Raw genomic sequence first — 25,038 nt, 5'->3', positions numbered from 1 at the left:
TGATGTAAGAACAGAGTGGGTGGTGTACAGTGTAGTGATGTAAGAACAGAGTGGGTGGGATAGTGTAGTGATGTAAGAACATAGTGGGTGGGATAGTGTAGTGATGTAAGAGCAGAGTAGGTGGGATAGTGTAGTGATGTAAGAGCAGAGTAGGTGGGATAGTGTAGTGATGTAAGAGCAGAGTAGGTGGGATAGTGTAGTGATGTAAGAACAGAGTGGGTGGGATAGTGTAGTGATGTAAGAACAGAGTGTGTGGGATAGTGTAGTGATGTAAGAACAGAGTGGGTGGGATAGTGTAGTGATGTAAGAACAGAGTGGGTGGGATAGTGTAGTGATGTAAGAACAGAGTGTGTGGGATAGTGTAGTGATGTAAGAACAGAGTGGGTGGGATAGTGTAGTGATGTAAGAACAGAGTGGGTGGGATAGTGTAGTGATGTAAGAACAGAGTGGGTGGGATAGTGTAGTGATGTAAGAACATAGTGGGTGGGATAGTGTAGTGATGTAAGAACAGAGTGGGTGGGATAGTGTAGTGATGTAAGAACAGAGTAGGTGGTGTATAGTGTAGTGATGTAAGAACATAGTGGGTGGGATAGTGTAGTGATGTAAGAACAGAGTGGGTGGGATAGTGTAGTGATGTAAGAACAGAGTGGGTGGTGTATAGTGTAGTGATGTAAGAACATAGTGGGTGGGATAGTGTAGTGATGTAAGAGCAGAGTGGGTGGGATAGTGTAGTGATGTAAGAGCAGAGTAGGTGGGATAGTGTAGTGATGTAAGAGCAGAGTAGGTGGGATAGTGTAGTGATGTAAGAACATAGTGGGTGGGATAGTGTAGTGATGTAAGAGCAGAGTAGGTGGGATAGTGTAGTGATGTAAGAGCAGAGTAGGTGGGATAGTGTAGTGATGTAAGAACAGAGTGGGTGGGATAGTGTAGTGATGTAAGAACAGAGTGGGTGGGATAGTGTAGTGATGTAAGAACAGAGTGGGTGGGATAGTGTAGTGATGTAAGAACAGAGTGGGTGGGATAGTGTAGTGATGTAAGAACAGAGTAGGTGGGATAGTGTAGTGATGTAAGAGCAGAGTAGGTGGGATAGTGTAGTGATGTAAGAACAGAGTGGGTGGGATAGTGTAGTGATGTAAGAACAGAGTGGGTGGGATAGTGTAGTGATGTAAGAACAGAGTGGGTGGGATAGTGCAGTGATGTAAGAACAGAGTGGGTGGGATAGTGTAGTGATGTAAGAGCAGAGTAGGTGGGATAGTGTAGTGATGTAAGAGCAGAGTAGGTGGGATAGTGTAGTGATGTAAGAACAGAGTGGGTGGGATAGTGTAGTGATGTAAGAACAGAGTAGGTGGGATAGTGTAGTGATGTAAGAACAGAGTGGGTGGGATAGTGTAGTGATGTAAGAACAGAGTGGGTGGGATAGTGTAGTGATGTAAGAACAGAGTGGGTGGGATAGTGTAGTGATGTAAGAACATAGTGGGTGGGATAGTGTAGTGATGTAAGAGCAGAGTGGGTGGGATAGTGTAGTGATGTAAGAACAGAGTGGGTGGGATAGTGTAGTGATGTAAGAACAGAGTGGGTGGGATAGTGTAGTGATGTAAGAACAGAGTGGGTGGGATAGTGTAGTGATGTAAGAGCAGAGTAGGTGGGATAGTGTAGTGATGTAAGAGCAGAGTAGGTGGGATAGTGTAGTGATGTAAGAACAGAGTAGGTGGGATAGTGTAGTGATGTAAGAACAGAGTGGGTGGGATAGTGTAGTGATGTAAGAACAGAGTGGGTGGGATAGTGTAGTGATGTAAGAGGGGAGGGGCTCAGGAGTAGATGTCACTCCCTGTCCTGTATCTCTCTTTCTCTTTCTCTCTCTAGAAGCACAGAAAGAAACATGTCTGACAGACTCAGCAAGTATAACACTGGGGTTACCACTTTATATCACTCTGCTGTCACCTCATACACCTCACACATCATGTACCAGGGTAGACTCAGCTTACACATCATATATGAGAGGATTTTACCTCAGGAATTAATCATTACCACAGGAGATCATGTCTCCATGTCTCCTCATGTACCTACTCCCAGCTATCTCACGCATGGCAGCTATGGCTGTGATATATATGTGAGCTTATAACCCCACACTGGGATATCACTGGTTAATGTTACAGGGGAGCAGCATTACCTCATGTAATGTGCACATGGCTGAAGGTTTGTAAGAAGCCGCCATGTCTCCTCAGCCATGTCTCCTCAGGAGTCTGCTCACAGCTATCTTATACCCTGCATGTCTGGCTGTGATATCTATGAGCTTATAACCCCACACACTGTAGATATGACTGGTTAATGTTACAGGGGAGCAGCATTACCTCATGTAATGTGCACATGGCTGAAGGTAAGTAAGAAGCCTCCATGTTTCCTCAGCCATGTGTCCTCTGGAGTCTGCTCCTAGCTATAGTATACCCTGCAGTGATGTCTGTGATATGTGTATGATTATACTCACACACTGTAGATATGACTGGTAATGTTACAGGGGAGCAGCATTACCTCATGTAATGTGCACATGGATGTAAGAAGCCGCCAAGTCTCCTCAGGAGTCTGCTCCCTGCCATCTTATACCCTGCAGCTATGGCGGCGATATCTGTCAGATTATACCTCACACTATAGATATGGCTGCTTTATGCTACATGGGAGCTTTATTTATTTACTAGTGTAATGTGGACATGATAGTTCATGTCTCCTCATGTATCTGCTCCCAGCTATCTTACACATGGCAGCTGTGGCAGGATGGGAGTCCATGTGTCCTCATGTTCCTGCTCCTCACATGTGATGGAGTACAGACACTTATGTATAGGGGCGCAGGTGACCTCAGTGTATACAGCGCTGTATATGGGGAGATAACTAACCAAGTATCTGCCCCAGGTCACCTCACATACTATATACATGGCTGATATGTCATCTTATTGCTTAACATACTGCTTAATGCCCTAATGTATGTGAGGGGTAGGTACCTCACACACTTTACATATCACTAATTTATATGAGGATGTAGTTACCTCATACACTGTACATATCACTGATATATATGAGGATGTAGTTACCTCATACACTGTACATATCACTGATATATATGAGGATGTAGTTACCTCATACACTGTACATATCACTGATATATATGAGGATGTAGTTACCTCATACACTGTACATATCACTAATATATATGAGGATGTAGTTACCTCATACACTGTACATGTCACTGGTATATATGAGGGTGTAGTTACCTCATACACTGTACATATCACTAGTATATATGAGGGTGTACTTACCTCAAACACTGTACATATCACTGATATATATGAGGATGTAGTTACCTCATACACTGTACATATCACTGACATATATGAGGGTGTAGTTACCTCATACACTGTACATATCACTGATATATATGAGGATGTAGTTACCTCATACACTGTACATATCACTGATATATATGAGGATGTAGTTACCTCATACACTGTACATATCACTGATATATATGAGGGTGTAGTTACCTCATACACTGTACATATCACTGATTATATATGAGGGTGTAGTTACCTCATACACTGTACATATCACTGATATATATGAGGGTGTAGTTACCTCATACACTGTACATATCACTGATATATATGAGGGTGTAGTTACCTCATACACTGTACATATCACTGATATATATGAGGATGTAGTTACCTCATACATTGTACATATCACTGGTATATATGACGATATAGTTACCTCATACACTGTACATATCACTGATATATATGAGGGTGTAGTTACCTCATACATTGTACATATCACTGATATATATGAGGATGTAGTTACCTCATACACTGTACATATCACTGATATATATGAGGATGTAGTTACCTCATACACTGTACATATCACTGATATATATGAGGGTGTAGTTACCTCATACACTGTACATATCACTGATTATATATGAGGATGTAGTTACCTCATACACTGTACATATCACTGATTTATATGAGGGTGTACTTACCTCACACACTGTACATATCACTGATATATATGAGGATGTAGTTACCTCATACACTGTACATATCACTGATATATATGAGGGTGTAGTTACCTCATACACTGTATATATCACTGTTATATATGAGGATGTAGTTACCTCACACACTGTACATATCACTGATATATATGAGGATGTAGTTACCTCATACACTGTACATATCACTGATATATATGAGGATGTAGTTACCTCATACACTGTACATATCACTGATATATATGAGGATGTAGTTACCTCATACATTGTACATATCACTGGTATATATGAGGATATAGTTACCTCATACACTGTACATATCACTGATATATATGAGGGTGTAGTTACCTCATACATTGTACATATCACTGATATATATGAGGATGTAGTTACCTCATACACTGTACATATCACTGATATATATGAGGATGTAGTTACCTCATACACTGTACATATCACTGATATATATGAGGGTGTAGTTACCTCATACATTGTACATATCACTGATATATATGAGGATGTAGTTACCTCATACACTTTACATATCACTAATTTATATGAGGATGTAGTTACCTCATACACTGTACATATCACTGATTTATATGAGGGTGTAGTTACCTCATACACTGTACATATCACTAATTTATATGAGGATGTAGTTACCTCATACACTGTACATATCACTGATTTATATGAGGGTGTAGTTACCTCATACACTGTACATATCACTGATATATATGAGGGTGTAGTTATCTCATACATTGTACATATCACTGATATATATGAGGATGTAGTTACCTCATACACTGTACATATCACTAATTTATATGAGGATGTAGTTACCTCATACACTGTACATATCACTAATTTATATGAGGATGTAGTTACCTCATACACTGTACATATCACTGATATATATGAGGGTGTACTTACCTCATACACTGTACATATCACTGATATATATGAGGGTGTAGTTACCTCATACACTGTACATATCACTGATTTATATGAGGATGTAGTTACCTCATACACTGTACATATCACTGATATATATGAGGATGTAGTTACCTCATACACTGTACATATCACTGGTATATATGAGGGTGTAGTTACCTCATACACTGTACATATCACTAATTTATATGAGGATGTAGTTACCTCACACACTGTACATATCACTGATATATATGAGGATGTAGTTACCTCATACACTGTACATATCACTAGTATATATGAGGGTGTACTTACCTCAAACACTGTACATATCACTGATATATATGAGGATGTAGTTACCTCATACACTGTACATATCACTAGTATATATGAGGGTGTACTTACCTCAAACACTGTACATATCACTGATATATATGAGGATGTAGTTACCTCATACACTGTACATATCACTGATATATATGAGGGTGTAGTTACCTCATACACTGTACATATCACTGATATATATGAGGATGTAGTTACCTCATACATTGTACATATCACTGGTATATATGAGGATGTAGTTACCTCATACACTGTACATATCACTGATATATATGAGGATGTAGTTACCTCATACACTGTACATATCACTGATATATATGAGGATGTAGTTACCTCATACATTGTACATATCACTGGTATATATGAGGATATAGTTACCTCATACACTGTACACATCACTGGTATATATGAGGGTGTAGTTACCATACACTGTACATATCACGGATATAGATGAGGATGTAGTTACCTCATACATTGTACATATCACTGGTATATATGAGGATGTAGTTACCTCACACACTGTACATATCACTGATATATATGAGGATGTAGTTACCTCATACACTGTACATATCACTGATATATATGAGGATGTAGTTACCTCATACACTGTACATATCACTGATATATATGAGGGTGAAGTTACCTCATACATTGTACATATCACTGATATATATGAGGATGTAGTTACCTCATACACTTTACATATCACTAATTTATATGAGGATGTAGTTACCTCATACACTGTACATATCACTGATTTATATGAGGGTGTAGTTACCTCATACACTGTACATATCACTAATTTATATGAGGATGTAGTTACCTCATACACTGTACATATCACTGATATATATGAGGATGTAGTTACCTCATACACTGTACATGTCACTGGTATATATGAGGGTGTAGTTACCTCATACACTGTACATATCACTAATTTATATGAGGGTGTAGTTACCTCATACACTGTACATATCACTAATTTATATGAGGATGTAGTTACCTCATACACTGTACATATCACTGATATATATGAGGATGTACTTACCGCACATACTGTACATATCACTGATATATATGAGGATGTAGTTACCTCATACACTGTACATATCACTGATATATATGAGGGTGTAGTTACCTCATACATTGTACATATCACTGATATATATGAGGATGTAGTTACCTCATACACTGTACATATCACTGATTTATATGAGGATGTAGTTACCTCATACACTGTACATATCACTGGTATATATGAGGATGTAGTTACCTCATACACTGTACATATCACTGATATATATATGAGGATGTAGTTACCTCATACACTGTACATATCACTGATTTATATGAGGGTGTACTTACCTCATACACTGTACATATCACTGATGTATATGAGGAAAAAGAAAAAAAGGGGAGATGAAGCGGCACTGTGATTCCGGATTATATCCAAAAAATTGGGTGCAGGCTTGTAGAGGTCCGGCTCAAGGATCTCAGATGTCCACTTAGGAAGAAATGGGGAAGCAGCACTCCGTGTTCAAAGGGTATTTATTTCACCAGTGGGAATTACAACGTTTCAGCTATCTCAATGTAGCCATTTTCAATGTAGCTTGAAAATGGCTACATTGAGATAGCTGAAACGTTGTAATTCCCACTGGTGAAATAAATACCCTTTGAACACGGAGTGCTGCTTCCCCATTTCTTCCTAGATGTATATGAGGATGTAGTTACCTCATACACTGTACATATCACTAGCAAAAAACAACGATGAAGCAGCACTCCGTGTAGTGAAAAAATCTTGGTTTTATTCCACCATAATCCGCAATGTGCAACGTTTCACCTTATCAATAAAGGCATTTTCAAGCATCCAGTGTGAGTAACCGAGTGGTTTTAAATAGTGGGTGAGATTAATCACCACAACATGTGTGCATACGTGACATCACAATTACTTCCGTAACAACAAAGTATCCGTGAATTAAATGTTACAAATTACATGTATCAGTACATCATACAATTATGTGCAAATATACAAAGGTAAGTAAATGTAAATACAGTTAAGGGAGACATATATTCATTATGTGTCTCCATGGTGATGAAGACTCCTCCTGGCGTGCATTTGTGAGTATCAAGTCCAACTCCGGAGTCTCAGCCATAAAGTGTACTAGTGCAAAAAGTTTAAAAAAACAGATTAGAACACACAGATATTGAGACAAGATTAACACCGCACTTCATATATTAAAACAAATTCTCTCCCGGACCTATTGTATATAAAGTCGTATGCGTGGACATGCGCATAATAGTCCTCGTATTACCCATCGCCACCTCCAGCAGTGGGATGTCCGTCCCCACCCACAGAAAACCAACTCGGGCACTCCAGGGCAGAGACGATCCACACGGCACCCCACGGAGAACGCAGAGGAGCGGCCCATCAATGGGGAGGTATTTATCATCAGACCCGATCTCTTGATGCCAATAGGCCAAGAGTTCTGTGTCCAGTCCCATCCGGAATCATTATACCTCCCCATATGGCCACAACTTCAGCGTAATATTGTACTCCGGAGTTCACCGTATCCAGGAACGTCCCAAGCTATTGCCCCTAGATGAGTCCCGAGAAGGCACTGTGGTATAAAGATAAAAGTAAGAGAAAGCGGATTATTTAAAGCAGTCTTATTTCACTCTTAAGTATAGGTATGGTGTTATCATCCATGTGTGTCATAGAAGGCATATTAATCAGTCAATTTTATAGTAGGACCAGTATGTCACTAACAGAGGTTTATGTGTAGTGGTCCAAGGTGAAGTCCCTTATATTAGACGACTAGACAATCCTAACAGTCACAGGAATACATTCAGCGGAAAGTCCCTGTTTAAACCATGGGGATGTAAAGTTTTTAACTTATGTATCCATTGGACCTCTCTTCGTTTCAAAATCAGTTCTCTATTGCCACCTCTCTTTTGTGGGGGGATCCTATCCACAATCATAAATCTTAGATCCTCCACTTTATGGCCCGCTTCAGAAAAATGGAAGGGCACCGGTAGATCTAATTTCTTAGTCCGTATACTCGATTTATGGTTGTTCAACCGTAATCTACACTCAGTAGTGGTCTCGCCCACGTACAAGAGTTTACATGGACATTGGAGTACATAAACAACATAGTCACTCCTACAGGTTAAACAAAAATTAATTTTGAAGGAGGATCCAATGATTGGATGAATAAAGGTGTCTCCCTTTATCATCAGGTGACAATTGTCGCAAGACATACAGGGGATACTACCTGTACGAGTTAGTCTTTCCTTAGCAGGACCAGTTACATCCGTTTTAACCAGTAGATCTCTCAAGTTACGTCCCCTTCTATAAGAGAAAAGGGGCGGGGATTGGAAATGTTGAATCTGTTTGTAGTAGGTACTCAAAATACACCAATTTTTACGGATGATCGATGCAATTTTGTTACTATGAAAGCCATATGTGGAAATCATGGGTATACGGGTGGATGTGTTGTTAATGGTTCTCTTAGACAGTAGTGTAGATCTTTCTAAGGTCTGTACTTTTTCCATATGTTTGGAGACCAGTGGTTTAGGATAACCCCTTTCAATGAATTTTTTACCCATCTTTATAAGTCCCTTCTCTTGTTCTTCTTCATTGTCCACTATTCTTTTAACCCTCAACATTTGGCTAAAAGGCAGGGAGCGTATCATCCCCCGTGGATGATGGCTGTCATACTTTAATAATGTGTTACAGTCTGTCGGTTTAACATATAGCTTAGTTTTAAGGGTGTTCCCCTGTACGTATACATCAGTGTCCAAAAATTGTAAATGAGAGTCAGAAACCACCATAGTAAATTTGATCTCCGGGTCGATATTGTTTAGATAGTTGAAAAACAAATCTAAAGCAGGACGGTCCCCCAACCATATCGCAAATATGTCGTCTATATAACGCCACCACTTAAGTATAGAACCAAAGTGGGGCGACATATAGACAGCTGTTTCCTCAAGGTCGGCCATAACGATGTTAGCATATGTAGGGGCCACATTGGACCCCATGGCCGTTCCGCGTAATTGCACATAGAACTCCTCATTAAATGAAAAGAAGTTACAAGTCAAAATAATTTCCAATAGAGTGCAAACAAATTCTTTGCCCTCATTTGTGTATTCCGACCCCCTGAGCGCCTTACACACACTTGCCAAACCTCGGTCGTGGTTGATAGACGTATATAGACTTGTTACGTCAAAAGATACCAATAGCGCACCTGGGGGGAAAAAAATGTCAGCAATTTTGTTAAGAAAATCGGTGGTATCCTGAATATAGGATCTAGCACCAACGGCAAAAGGTCTGAGGACTTTGTCTAGAAAAATGGCTGCTGGGCTAAATAGTGATTCCCGTCCCGACACAATCGGTCTACCTGGTGGTGAGGTCACACTTTTATGAATTTTAGGTAAACAATACAATAAGGGCAGTTTCGGAAATTTGGGTAACAGATAGTTATGCAGGTCTCCATCTATCACATCACATGCATAAGCATGGTCCACCACAACCCTCAGCCTCTTCGAAAAAGCCGATGTGGGGTCCATCTCAACCTTCTTGTAAACACATGCATCATTAAGTTGTCTGTACACTTCATCCATATATGTGGTTCGGTCCATAACGACGATCCCCCCCCCTTTATCAGCGGGTTTGATGACGAGATCGTCGTTATGGACCAATCCATCCAAAGCCTTTTTCTCATCAAGGGATAAATTATTCTTATATGTACCATCGATTACTGATTCCTTAAACACTTCAACATCTTTGAGGACCGCCGTGACAAAAGATTCTATAGCAGGTGAGTTGGCAGGTGGGCAAAAATTACTTTTCAAGAAAAGACCACACTCTTTTAAATTGAAATCACAGGATTTCCCCCCACTGGGGGTATCAACACTCACCATTGGCGGTTTCCCCAGGAACCAAGTCTTAAGTTTAATAGATCTAAAGAAGGCATTTAAGTCAATATCCAAGTCCAGCCAATTAGTAGACATCGTAGGGCAAAAAGACAATCCCTTGCTTAATACCTTAAGTTCGGCATCAGTCATACTATAAGAAGAAATGTTCACAACCGGGTGGTTTTTTATTTCTTCCTCACCGTTGGGGTCTTCATTGTCTTGCCCCTCCTTGTTTTTTGTCCGTCTGTTGTGCTTGCGTCCTCCTCTTCGTCTCCTCTGTTTGTTGTTATTTCCCGTGGGAAGACTTAAATGCCTTCTTTAGATCTATTAAACTTAAGACTTGGTTCCTGGGGAAACCGCCAATGGTGAGTGTTGATACCCCCAGTGGGGGGAAATCCTGTGATTTCAATTTAAAAGAGTGTGGTCTTTTCTTGAAAAGTAATTTTTGCCCACCTGCCAACTCACCTGCTATAGAATCTTTTGTCACGGCGGTCCTCAAAGATGTTGAAGTGTTTAAGGAATCAGTAATCGATGGTACATATAAGAATAATTTATCCCTTGATGAGAAAAAGGCTTTGGATGGATTGGTCCATAACGACGATCTCGTCATCAAACCCGCTGATAAAGGGGGGGGGATCGTCGTTATGGACCGAACCACATATATGGATGAAGTGTACAGACAACTTAATGATGCATGTGTTTACAAGAAGGTTGAGATGGACCCCACATCGGCTTTTTCGAAGAGGCTGAGGGTTGTGGTGGACCATGCTTATGCATGTGATGTGATAGATGGAGACCTGCATAACTATCTGTTACCCAAATTTCCGAAACTGCCCTTATTGTATTGTTTACCTAAAATTCATAAAAGTGTGACCTCACCACCAGGTAGACCGATTGTGTCGGGACGGGAATCACTATTTAGCCCAGCAGCCATTTTTCTAGACAAAGTCCTCAGACCTTTTGCCGTTGGTGCTAGATCCTATATTCAGGATACCACCGATTTTCTTAACAAAATTGCTGACATTTTTTTCCCCCCAGGTGCGCTATTGGTATCTTTTGACGTAACAAGTCTATATACGTCTATCAACCACGACCGAGGTTTGGCAAGTGTGTGTAAGGCGCTCAGGGGGTCGGAATACACAAATGAGGGCAAAGAATTTGTTTGCACTCTATTGGAAATTATTTTGACTTGTAACTTCTTTTCATTTAATGAGGAGTTCTATGTGCAATTACGCGGAACGGCCATGGGGTCCAATGTGGCCCCTACATATGCTAACATCGTTATGGCCGACCTTGAGGAAACAGCTGTCTATATGTCGCCCCACTTTGGTTCTATACTTAAGTGGTGGCGTTATATAGACGACATATTTGCGATATGGTTGGGGGACCGTCCTGCTTTAGATTTGTTTTTCAACTATCTAAACAATATCGACCCGGAGATCAAATTTACTATGGTGGTTTCTGACTCTCATTTACAATTTTTGGACACTGATGTATACGTACAGGGGAACACCCTTAAAACTAAGCTATATGTTAAACCGACAGACTGTAACACATTATTAAAGTATGACAGCCATCATCCACGGGGGATGATACGCTCCCTGCCTTTTAGCCAAATGTTGAGGGTTAAAAGAATAGTGGACAATGAAGAAGAACAAGAGAAGGGACTTATAAAGATGGGTAAAAAATTCATTGAAAGGGGTTATCCTAAACCACTGGTCTCCAAACATATGGAAAAAGTACAGACCTTAGAAAGATCTACACTACTGTCTAAGAGAACCATTAACAACACATCCACCCGTATACCCATGATTTCCACATATGGCTTTCATAGTAACAAAATTGCATCGATCATCCGTAAAAATTGGTGTATTTTGAGTACCTACTACAAACAGATTCAACATTTCCAATCCCCGCCCCTTTTCTCTTATAGAAGGGGACGTAACTTGAGAGATCTACTGGTTAAAACGGATGTAACTGGTCCTGCTAAGGAAAGACTAACTCGTACAGGTAGTATCCCCTGTATGTCTTGCGACAATTGTCACCTGATGATAAAGGGAGACACCTTTATTCATCCAATCATTGGATCCTCCTTCAAAATTAATTTTTGTTTAACCTGTAGGAGTGACTATGTTGTTTATGTACTCCAATGTCCATGTAAACTCTTGTACGTGGGCGAGACCACTACTGAGTGTAGATTACGGTTGAACAACCATAAATCGAGTATACGGACTAAGAAATTAGATCTACCGGTGCCCTTCCATTTTTCTGAAGCGGGCCATAAAGTGGAGGATCTAAGATTTATGATTGTGGATAGGATCCCCCCACAAAAGAGAGGTGGCAATAGAGAACTGATTTTGAAACGAAGAGAGGTCCAATGGATACATAAGTTAAAAACTTTACATCCCCATGGTTTAAACAGGGACTTTCCGCTGAATGTATTCCTGTGACTGTTAGGATTGTCTAGTCGTCTAATATAAGGGACTTCACCTTGGACCACTACACATAAACCTCTGTTAGTGACATACTGGTCCTACTATAAAATTGACTGATTAATATGCCTTCTATGACACACATGGATGATAACACCATACCTATACTTAAGAGTGAAATAAGACTGCTTTAAATAATCCGCTTTCTCTTACTTTTATCTTTATACCACAGTGCCTTCTCGGGACTCATCTAGGGGCAATAGCTTGGGACGTTCCTGGATACGGTGAACTCCGGAGTACAATATTACGCTGAAGTTGTGGCCATATGGGGAGGTATAATGATTCCGGATGGGACTGGACACAGAACTCTTGGCCTATTGGCATCAAGAGATCGGGTCTGATGATAAATACCTCCCCATTGATGGGCCGCTCCTCTGCGTTCTCCGTGGGGTGCCGTGTGGATCGTCTCTGCCCTGGAGTGCCCGAGTTGGTTTTCTGTGGGTGGAGACGGACATCCCACTGCTGGAGGTGGCGATGGGTAATACGAGGACTATTATGCGCATGTCCACGCATACGACTTTATATACAATAGGTCCGGGAGAGAATTTGTTTTAATATATGAAGTGCGGTGTTAATCTTGTCTCAATATCTGTGTGTTCTAATCTGTTTTTTTAAACTTTTTGCACTAGTACACTTTATGGCTGAGACTCCGGAGTTGGACTTGATACTCACAAATGCACGCCAGGAGGAGTCTTCATCACCATGGAGACACATAATGAATATATGTCTCCCTTAACTGTATTTACATTTACTTACCTTTGTATATTTGCACATAATTGTATGATGTACTGATACATGTAATTTGTAACATTTAATTCACGGATACTTTGTTGTTACGGAAGTAATTGTGATGTCACGTATGCACACATGTTGTGGTGATTAATCTCACCCACTATTTAAAACCACTCGGTTACTCACACTGGATGCTTGAAAATGCCTTTATTGATAAGGTGAAACGTTGCACATTGCGGATTATGGTGGAATAAAACCAAGATTTTTTCACTACACGGAGTGCTGCTTCATCGTTGTTTTTTGCTACCATGGGGGGCGATGTCTAAGCCCGTTTGGAAGATTTTTGCACCCGTTTTTCATTTCTTTACACGGTGCTGCTCCATACTCGAATCTTTGTCTGTACATATCACTAGTATATATGAGGGTGTACTTACCTCAAACACTGTACATATCACTGATATATATGAGGATGTAGTTACCTCATACACTGTACATATCACTAGTATATATGAGGGTGTACTTACCTCAAACACTGTACATATCACTGATATATATGAGGATGTAGTTACCTCATACACTGTACATATCACTAGTATATATGAGGGTGTACTTACCTCAAACACTGTACATATCACTGATATATATGAGGATGTAGTTACCTCATACACTGTACATATCACTGATATATATGAGGGTGTAGTTACCTCATACATTGTACATATCACTGGTATTATATGAGGATGTAGTTACCTCACACACTGTACATATCACTGATATATATGAGGATGTAGTTACCTCATACACTGTACATATCACTGATATATATGAGGATGTAGTTACCTCATACACTGTACATATCACTGGTATTATATGAGGATGTAGTTACCTCATACATTGTACATATCACTGGTATATATGAGGATGTAGTTACCTCACACACTGTACATATCACTGATATATATGAGGATGTAGTTACCTCATACATTGTACATATCACTGGTATATATGAGGATGTAGTTACCTCATACACTGTACATATCACTGGTATATATGAGGGTGTAGTTACCTCATACACTATACATATCACTGATATATATGAGGATGTAGTTACCTCATACACTGTACATATCACTGATATATATGAGGCTGTACTTACCTCATACACTGTACATATCACTGATATATATGAGGGTGTAGTTACCTCATACACTGTACATATCACTGATATATATGAGGGTGTAGTTACCTCATACACTGTACATATCACTGATATATATGAGGGTGTAGTTACCATACACTGTACATATCACTGATATATATGAGGATGTAGTTACCTCATACACTGTACATATCACTGATATATATGAGGCTGTACTTACCTCATACACTGTACATATCACTGATATATATGAGGATGTAGTTACCTCATACACTGTACATATCACTGATATATATGAGGGTGTACTTACCGCACATACTGTACATATCACTGATTTATATGAGAATGTACCTACCTCACACTCAGTACTTATCTCTGATTTATATGAGGTCACTGAATTACTTGAGGGTGTACTTACCTCACATACTGTACATATCACTGATATATATGAGGGTGTACTTACCTCACATACTGTACATATCGCTGATTTATATGAGGGGGTACTTACCTCGCACACTGTACATATCGCTAATTTATATGAAGGTGTACTTACCTCACACACTGTACATATCACTGATTTATATGAGGTTGAGTGATGAGTGTGTACTTACCTCACTCACTGCATATATCACTAATTTACATGAGGGTAATGACCTCTTGTATACGGTTTAAGGTTACCTTTATACCTTCATGACACAGGTACACATGGCTATTTTAGTACGAATCCTCGTGGCACAGATATGGCAAAGCAATCGCGAGCTCCATACTGGAGCTTCTTCAGGAGTCCTGTCCTTTTGGATAGAGACTGAGGGCAGATGTCCACCATTACTCTGCTTGTCATGGGGAGGTTACATGTATTATACACTAGGGAGAGAGGAGCTGCCCAGAGAGAGCACATGTACAGGATCACAGATGGAGGCTGCACTATTACTAGTCTCTTATAATCTCGGTTCTCTATAGTCTTGGTGGCCTACACCTTACTGTGATTTACTGACCATGATAGGTGCAGGTCCCCCACATTCCTGGTCTATATGGCCCAGCATTGACCTGAGTATTTGTAGTTTCTGGATATGGGGAGCTTAGCTATCTGAATAAAACCTCCATGTCACTGATATACATACGGATTCTATAGTAGCCCATCCCAGGTCATTGCTATATAGTCACCACATGCTGCATTCAGATGCTTATGTGCCTGGTGCAGTGTACATGGCTTCCATCTCACTGCTTTATTGTAGTTATGGATCAGGCTGTATCTTACATATATATATATATATAACTAGCCTTTAGTTGTGGCTTCTATATTATGGACTGTCCATGTATACCTTATGTGCACTCATATATATATATATATACACTCTAGATTACATGAGTGGTACATGGTACAATCCTGAGGGGGTTACATGCCGCCTCAGACTATAATGGTGAATTAGCATTGTAATGTTACATTACATTTAGCCCCATGAAATGGCTGGAGAATTAGCCACATGGTCAGTGTTACTGCTGCACCTAATTCTGTAAGATAAATGGATCCTATATATCCAGGCCCTTGGTACATTTATATAATGTCTTATATGTGGTTGATGTTACTGTCTCCAATGGTTGGTCTAGGGCCACATCTTCTTTCGCCACTTAGCTAGGAGGTTGGCGGCTATGTGGAGCTGGGGATGTGGCTCTCACGTGCTGTGCGCGTAATTATGGTTTATGGGAGACAAGTTCTCCACACCTGGTTACACCACTAGCTTGGAGGTTGGTGGCTAGTGGATTATATGTGGAGACATATATGCACTTCTCTAAGGGGCGGTCCCTGAGAAGATGGTTCTGGTTCGGTTATCCACACCTAGTTACGCCACTAGCTAAGAGGATAGCGGCTGGTGGATCACTAGAGTGTTGGTTTTGTACGCTGTGCGTGCATTGTATATCACCACTTGCCAGGAGGTTGCGGCTTGTGGATGTGGTAGTTATGGTTTCCCTACACGCTGAGCGTGTTTTTGAGCAAAAAATTATATTTATGGATTTGGTTTGGTATGGCCACATTCTGCTCTCGCCACTTGCCAGGAGGTTGCGGCTTGTGGATATGGTAGTTATGGTTTCTCTACACGCTGAGCGTGTTTTTTGAGCAAAGTTACATTTATTTAATATTATACCGGGCGAAGTTAGTTGTCAAAATGGACAAGCCTTTGCTGTTCTGTTGTCAAGTACTTGCCCACTATTGCGCTGTATTCTGTATTGGAGCAAGATGGAGCTGGTGCTAGGCCAACTACAAAATAAATTTTAAATTGGTTTGCTATAAGGCTTGAGATGAGTATATCTCAGCTCAGCTCACTATGTTATTGTAATACTATATATATATATATATATATATATATATAAAAAAAAGAGAGCGAAGACATCGCACAGCATTTTGAACATTTTGTCAGGGGCTATGCCGTGGCAGTGCATACGCTATGACACATAGTGGGGTTGCCCCCCTCCTTACCTATGCATTAGCTGAGCACAGAAGTAAACGTTCTTCTTCTTTACCTATCCTCTTCATGTCTGTTCTGTCAATAGTATTGGTGCATGATACATATATTGAAGTATGACTAGTGGTTCTCTAGATACTGGAGATACAGTAAGCAATATTCCCACTCGGTGGGGAGATAAATCTACGCTTTTGGTGTCTAGTACTTAGTCTTTTCAGAATATATTTAGTTCCGAGGGCAGTTATTCCACATCATGGTTGTATGGTATCCTGCTTCACTATATTGTTGGACACGGTTTGGTATATCTGTAGAAGTTTAGAGTTTAGCAATGTTTTTACCACTTTGTGCATGTGGATTGTATTTGTAATTTTCTCAACACTTTATTCGTTAACCCATTGCATTCCCATTGATGGGATTTTTGTTGTTTGGTGGCGGTCGAGTCCATTTAAGGTGTCAAATGGCCTCTTTGTGGCGGTGGAGGAGTCAGGTGGAAGGTGCAGGCAAGTTATTGGTGGACTAATTTAACTTATAGAGGATGTAAAAGCTCATGGTGGTCAACAGCCTGAGCTTTGGAAGTGGCCAGCCTCAAGGCTCTGGTAATGGTAAAAGCAGCCAGGGGCGGGCACGGTGGTGAAGCACACAATGGATAATCTTCACCAGGGTCATTGGTGCCCTTAAAGTGTACTGGCTCTGCTAGAATGGCAGCCAGAGCGTGCCGCCCCCCTTTGTTGATGTCTGGCCGGGGGCTGTATGTCAGGCAACTTTAGATTGGGGTATTGGGGAATCCCACCCCTAGCATGTCACCTGACTCCTCCTCTGATTGTTTTATTCCTGTGATTCAAATAAAGCTGTGGCCATTTCACCCATTACGTTATGTGGTTGTGTATTTTTTCCATACACCGTGTTCCATACACTGTTTAAAATAAAGTGGGGGTCCATCCCATATCCACACGTCATGTATGGCGGTATCCTCAGGCACACTAGATGGCGCTATGGTTAGGTGCTCTACAAGGTGTTATCCTGCAGGCAGTGTATGGCGGTATTCTCAGGCACACTAGATGGCGCTATGGTTAGGTGCTCTACAAGGTGTTATCCTGCAGGCAGTGTATGGCGGTATTCTCAGGCACACTAGATGGCGCTATGGTTAGGTGCTCTACAAGGTGTTATCCTGCAGGCAGTGTATGGCGGTATCCTCAGGCACACTAGATGGCGCTATGGTTAGGTGCTCTACAAGGTGTTATCCTGCAGGCAGTGTATGGCGGTATTCTATGGCGCACTGAATGGCGCTATGGTTTGGTACTCTGCAAGGTGTTATCCTGCAGGCAGTGTATGGCGGTATTCTCAGGCGCACTGAATGGAGCTATGGTTAGGTGCTCTACAAGGAGCTTATCCTGCACTGAATGGCGCTATGGTTAGGTGCTCTACAAGGTGTTATCCTGCAGGCAGTGTATGGCGGTATTCTCAGGTGCACTGAATGGCGCTATGGTTAGGTGCTCTACATGGTGTTATCCTGCAGGCGGTGTATGGCGGTATTCTCAGGTGCACTGAACGGCGCTATGGTTAGGTGCTCTACAAGGAGCTTATCCTGCAGGCAGTGTATGGCGGTATTATCAGGCCCACTAGATGGCGCTATGGTTAGGTGCTCTACAAGGTGTTATCCTGCAGGCAGTGTATGGCGGTATTCTCAGGCGCACTGAATGGCGCTATGGTTTGCTGCTCTACAAGGTGTTATCCTGCAGGCAGTGTATGGCGGTATTCTCAGGCACACTAGATGGCGCTATGGTTAGGTGCTCTACTAGGAGCTTATCCTGCAGGCAGTGTATGGCGGTATTCTCAGGCGCACTGAATGGCGCTATGGTTTGGTGCTCTATAAGGTGTTATCCTGCAGGCAGTGTATGGCGGTATTCTCAGGCACACTAGATGGCGCTATGGTTAGGTGCTCTACAAGGTGTTATCCTGCAGGCAGCGTATGGCGGTAATCTCGGGCGCACTGAATGGCGCTATGGTTAGGTGCTCTACAAGGCGTAATCCTGCAGGCAGTGTATGGCGGTATTCTCAGGCACACTGAATGGCGCTATGGTTAGGTGCTCTACAAGGTGTTATCCTGCAGGCACTGTATGGCGGTATTCTCAGGTGCACTAGATGGCGCTATGGTTAGGTGCTCTACAAGGTGTTATCCTGCAGGCAGTGTATGGCGGTATTCTCAGGCACACTAGATGACGCTATGGTTAGGTGCTCTACAAGGTGTTATCCTGCAGGCAGTGTATGGCGGTATTCTCAGGCACACTAGATGGTGCTATGGTTAGGTGCTCTACAAGGAGTTATCATGCAGGCAGTGTATGGCGGTATTCTCAGGCACACTAGATGGCGCTATGGTTTGGTGCTCTACAAGGTGCTTATCCTGCAGGCAGTGTATGGCGGTATTCTCAGGCGCACTGAATGGCGCTATGGTTAGGTACTCTACAAGGCGTTAACCTGCAGGCAGTGTATGGCGGTATTATCAGGCCCACTAGATGGCGCTATGGTTAGGTGCTCTACAAGGATTTTATCCTGCAGGCAGTGTATGGCGGTATTCTCAGGCGCACTGAATGGCGCTATGGTTAGGTGCTCTACAAGGTGTTATCCTGCAGGCAGTGTATGGCGGTATTCTCAGGCGCACTGAATGGCGCTATGGTTAGGTGCTCTACAAGGTGTTATCCTGCAGGCAGTGTATGGCGGTATTATCAGGCCCACTAGATGGCGCTATGGTTAGGTGCTCTACAAGGTGTTATCATGCAGGCAGTGTATGGCGGTATTCTCAGGCGCACTGAATGGTGCTATGGTTAGGTGCTCTACAAGGTGTTATCCTGCAGGCAGTGTATGGCGGTATTCTCAGGCACAATAGATGGTGCTATGGTTAGGTGCTCTACAAGGTGTTATCCTGCAGGCAGTGTATGGCGGTATTCTCAGGCGCACTGAATGGCGCTATGGTTAGGTGCGCTACAAGGTGTTATCCTGCAGGCAGTGTATGGCGGTATTCTCAGGCACACTAGATGGCGCTATGGTTAGGTGCTCTACAAGGTGTTATCCTGCAGGCAGTGTATGGCGGTATTCTCAGGCACACTAGGTGGCGCTATGGTTAGGTGCTCTACAAGGTGTTATCCTGCAGGCAGTGTATGGCGGTATTCTCAGGTGCACTAGGTGGCGCTATGGTTAGGTGCTCTACAAGGTGCTTATCCTGCAGGCAGTGTATGGCAGTATTCTCAGGCACACTGAATGGCGCTATGGTTAGGTGCTCTACAAGGTGTTATCATGCAGGCAGTGTATGGCGGTATTCTCAGGCACACTAGATGGCGCTATGGTTTGGTGCTGTACAAGGTGTTATCCTGCAAACAGTGTATGGCGGTATTCTCAGGCGCACTGAATGGCGCTATGGTTAGGTGCTCTACAAGGTGTTATCCTGCAGGGCGTGTATGGCGGTATTCTCAGGTGCACTGAATGGCGCTATGGTTAGGTGCTCTACAAGGTGTTATCCTGCAGGCAGTGTATGGCGGTATTCTCAGGCCCACTAGATGGCGCTATGGTTAGGTGCACTACAAGGTGTTATCCTGCAGGCAGTGTATGGCGGTATTCTCAGGTGCACTGAATGGCGCTATGGTTTGGTGCTCTACAAGGTGTTATCCTGCAAACAGTGTATGGCGGTATTCTCAGGCGCACTGAATGGCGCTATGGTTAGGTGCTCTACAAGGTGTTATCCTGCAGGGCGTGTATGGCGGTATTCTCAGGTGCACTGAATGGCGCTATGGTTAGGTGCTCTACAAGGTGTTATCCTGCAGGCAGTGTATGGCGGTATTCTCAGGCACACTAGATGGCGCTATGGTTAGGTGCACTACAAGGTGTTATCCTGCAGGCAGTGTATGGCGGTATTCTCAGGCACACTAGATGGCGCTATGGTTAGGTGCTCTACAAGGATTTTATCCTGCAGGCAGTGTATGGCGGTATTCTCAGGCGCACTGAATGGCGCTATGGTTAGGTGCTCTACAAGGTGTTATCCTGCAGGCAGTGTATGGCGGTATTCTCAGGCACACTAGATGGCGCTATGGTTAGGTGCTCTACAAGGTGTTATCCTGCAGGCAGTGTATGGCGGTATTCTCAGGCGCACTGAATGGCGCTATGGTTAGGTGCGCTACAAGGTGTTATCCTGCAGGCAGTGTATGGCGGTATTCTCAGGCACACTAGGTGGCGCTATGGTTAGGTGCTCTACAAGGTGTTATCCTGCAGGCAGTGTATGGCAGTATTCTCAGGCCCACTAGATGGCGCTATGGTTAGGTGCTCTACAAGGTGTTATCCTGCAGGCAGTGTATGGCGGTATTCTCAGGCACACTAGGTGGCGCTATGGTTAGGTGCTCTACAAGGTGTTATCCTGCAGGCAGTGTATGGCGGTATTCTCAGGCACACTGAATGGCGCTATGGTTAGGTGCTCTACAAGGATTTTATCCTGCAGGCAGTGTATGGCGGTATTCTCAGGCGCACTGAATGGCGCTATGGTTAGGTGCTCTACAAGGTGTTATCCTGCAGGCAGTGTATGGGGGTATTCTCAGGCCCACTAGATGGCGCTATGGTTAGGTGCTCTACAAGGTGTTATCCTGCAGGCAGTGTATGGCGGTATTCTCAGGCACACTAGGTGGCGCTATGGTTAGGTGCTCTACAAGGTGTTATCCTGCAGGCAGTGTATGGCGGTATTCTCAGGTGCACTAGGTGGCGCTATGGTTAGGTGCTCTACAAGGTGTTATCCTGCAGGCAGTGTATGGCAGTATTCTCAGGCACACTGAATGGCGCTATGGTTAGGTGCTCTACAAGGTGTTATCATGCAGGCAGTGTATGGCGGTATTCTCAGGCACACTAGATGGCGCTATGGTTTGGTGCTGTACAAGGTGTTATCCTGCAAACAGTGTATGGCGGTATTCTCAGGCGCACTGAATGGCGCTATGGTTAGGTGCTCTACAAGGTGTTATCCTGCAGGCAGTGTATGGCGGTATTCTCAGGCCCACTAGATGGCGCTATGGTTAGGTACTCTACAAGGCGTTAACCTGCAGGCAGTGTATGGCGGTATTCTCAGGCACACTAGATGGCGCTATGGTTAGGTGCTCTACAAGGATTTTATCCTGCAGGCAGTGTATGGCGGTATTCTCAGGCGCACTGAATGGCGCTATGGTTAGGTGCTCTACAAGGTGTTATCCTGCAAACAGTGTATGGCGGTATTCTCAGGCGCACTGAATGGCGCTATGGTTAGGTGCTCTACAAGGTGTTATCCTGCAGGCAGTGTATGGCGGTATTCTCAGGCCCACTAGATGGCGCTATGGTTAGGTACTCTACAAGGCGTTAACCTGCAGGCAGTGTATGGCGGTATTCTCAGGCACACTAGATGGCGCTATGGTTAGGTGCTCTACAAGGATTTTATCCTGCAGGCAGTGTATGGCGGTATTCTCAGGCGCACTGAATGGCGCTATGGTTAGGTGCTCTACAAGGTGTTATCCTGCAGGCAGTATATGGCGGTATTCTCAGGCGCACTGAATGGTGCTATGGTTAGGTGCTCTACAAGGTGTTATCCTGCAGGCTGTGTATGGCGGTATTCTCAGCTACACTAGATGGCGCTATGGTTAGGTGCTCTACAAGGTGTTATCCTGCAGGCAGTGTATGGCGGTATTCTCAGGCACACTGAATGGCGCTATGGTTAGGTGCTCTACAAGGTGTTATCCTGCAGGCAGTGTATGGCGGTATTCTCAGGAACACTAGATGGCGCTATGGTTAGGTGCTCTACAAGGTGTTATCCTGCAGGCAGTGTATGGCGGTATTCTCAGGCGCACTGAATGGTGCTATGGTTAGGTGCTCTACAAGGTGTTATCCTGCAGGCAGTGTATGGCGGTATTCTCAGGCACACTAGATGGCGCTATGGTTAGGTGCTCTACAAGGTGTTATCCTGCAGGCAGTGTATGGCAGTATTCTCAGGCCCACTAGGTGGCGCTATGGTTAGGTGCTCTACAAGGTGTTATCCTGCAGGCAGTGTATGGCGGTATTCTCAGGCACACTAGATGGCGCTATGGTTAGGTGCTCTACAAGGTGTTATCCTGCAGGCAGTGTATGGCGGTATTCTCAGGCGCACTGAATGGCGCTATGGTTAGGTGCGCTACAAGGTGTTATCCTGCAGGCAGTGTATGGCGGTATTCTCAGGCACACTAGGTGGCGCTATGGTTAGGTGCTCTACAAGGTGTTATCCTGCAGGCAGTGTATGGCAGTATTCTCAGGCCCACTAGATGGCGCTATGGTTAGGTGCTCTACAAGGTGTTATCCTGCAGGCAGTGTATGGCGGTATTCTCAGGCACACTAGGTGGCGCTATGGTTAGGTGCTCTACAAGGTGTTATCCTGCAGGCAGTGTATGGCGGTATTCTCAGGTGCACTAGATGGCGCTATGGTTAGGTTCTCTACAAGGTGTTATCCTGCAGGCAGTGTATGGCGGTATTCTCAGGCACACTAGATGGCGCTATGGTTAGGTGCTCTACAAGGAGTTATCCTGCAGGCAGTGTATGGCGGTATTCTCAGGCACACTGAATGGCGCTATGGTTAGGTGCTCTACAAGGTGTTATCCTGCAGGCAGTGTATGGCGGTATTCTCAGGCACACTGAATGGCGCTATGGTTAGGTGCTCTACAAGGTGTTATCCTGCAGGGAGTATATGGCGGTATTCTCAGGCCCACTAGATGGCGCTATGGTTAGGTGCTCTACAAGGTGTTATCCTGCAGGCAGTGTATGGCGGTATTCTCAGGTGCACTAGATGGCGCTATGGTTAGGTGCTCTACAAGGTGTTATCCTGCAGGCAGTGTATGGCGGTATTCTCAGGCGCACTGAATGGTGCTATGGTTAGGTGCTCTACAAGGTGTTATCCTGCAGGGAGTATATGGCGGTATTCTCAGGCCCACTAGATGGCGCTATGGTTAGGTACTCTACAAGGTGTTATCCTGCAGGCAGTGTATGGCGGTATTCTCAGGCACACTAGATGGCGCTATGGTAAGGTGCACTAAAAGGTGTTATTCTGCAGGCAGTGTATGGCGGTATTCTCAGGAGCACTGAATGGCGCAATGGTTAGGTGCTCTACAAGGTGTTATCCTGCAGGCAGTGTATGGCGGTATTATCAGGCACACTAGATGGCGCTATGGTTAGGAGCTCTACAATGTGTTATCCTGCAGGCAGTGTATGGCAGTATTCTCTGGCGCACTGAATGGTGCTATGGTTAGGTGCTCTACAAGGTGTTATCCTGCAGGCAGTGTATGGCGGTATTCTCAGGCACACTGAATGGCGCTATGGTTAGGTGCTCTACAAGGTGTTATCCTGCAGGCAGTGTATGGCGGTATTCTCAGGCGCACTGAATGGCGCTATGGTTAGGTGCTCTACAAGGTGCTTATCCTGCAGGGCGTGTGGCGGTATTCTCAAGCGCACTGAATGGCGCTATGGTTAGGTGCTCTACAAGGTGTTATCCTGCAGGTAGTGTATGGCGGTATTATCAGGCCCACTAGATGGCGCTATGGTTAGGTGCTCTACAAGGTGTTATTTCTGCAGGCAGTGTATGGCGGTATTCTCAGGCGCACTGAATGGTGCTATGGTTAGGTGCTCTACAAGGTGTTATCCTGCAGGCAGTGTATGGCGGTATTCTCAGCTACAATAGATGGCGCTATGGTTAGGTGCTCTACAAGGTGTTATTTCTGCAGGCAGTGTATGGCGGTATTCTCAGGCGCACTGAATGGCGCTATGGTTAGATGCGCTACAAGGTGTTATCCTGCAGGCAGTGTATGGCGGTATTCTCAGGCACACTAGGTGGCACTATGGTTAGGTGCTCTACAAGGTGTTATCCTGCAGGCAGTGTATGGCGGTATTCTTAGGCGCACTGAATGGCGCTATGGTTAGGTGCTCTACAAGGTGTTTTCC

At 43.5% G+C, this 25,038-nt stretch overlaps 1 long non-coding RNA gene across 1 annotated transcript; it reads left to right on the top strand.

The window, feature by feature from the left end:
• Positions 1–1,867: 1,867 nt before the first annotated feature.
• Positions 1,868–15,427, top strand: LOC140105939 (uncharacterized). The gene is made up of 2 exons (XR_011850686.1): positions 1,868–1,899; positions 15,317–15,427. It is a non-coding gene; the product is annotated as an uncharacterized lncRNA (long non-coding RNA).
• The last annotated feature ends 9,611 nt before the right edge of the window (positions 15,428–25,038 follow it).

Source organism: Engystomops pustulosus, chromosome 11 (assembly GCF_040894005.1).
Source record: "Engystomops pustulosus chromosome 11, aEngPut4.maternal, whole genome shotgun sequence".
Taxonomy (NCBI): Eukaryota; Metazoa; Chordata; class Amphibia; order Anura; family Leptodactylidae; genus Engystomops; species Engystomops pustulosus.
The sequence above is the reverse complement of the archived record's forward strand: the minus strand, read 5'-3'. Positions and strand labels throughout refer to the sequence as shown.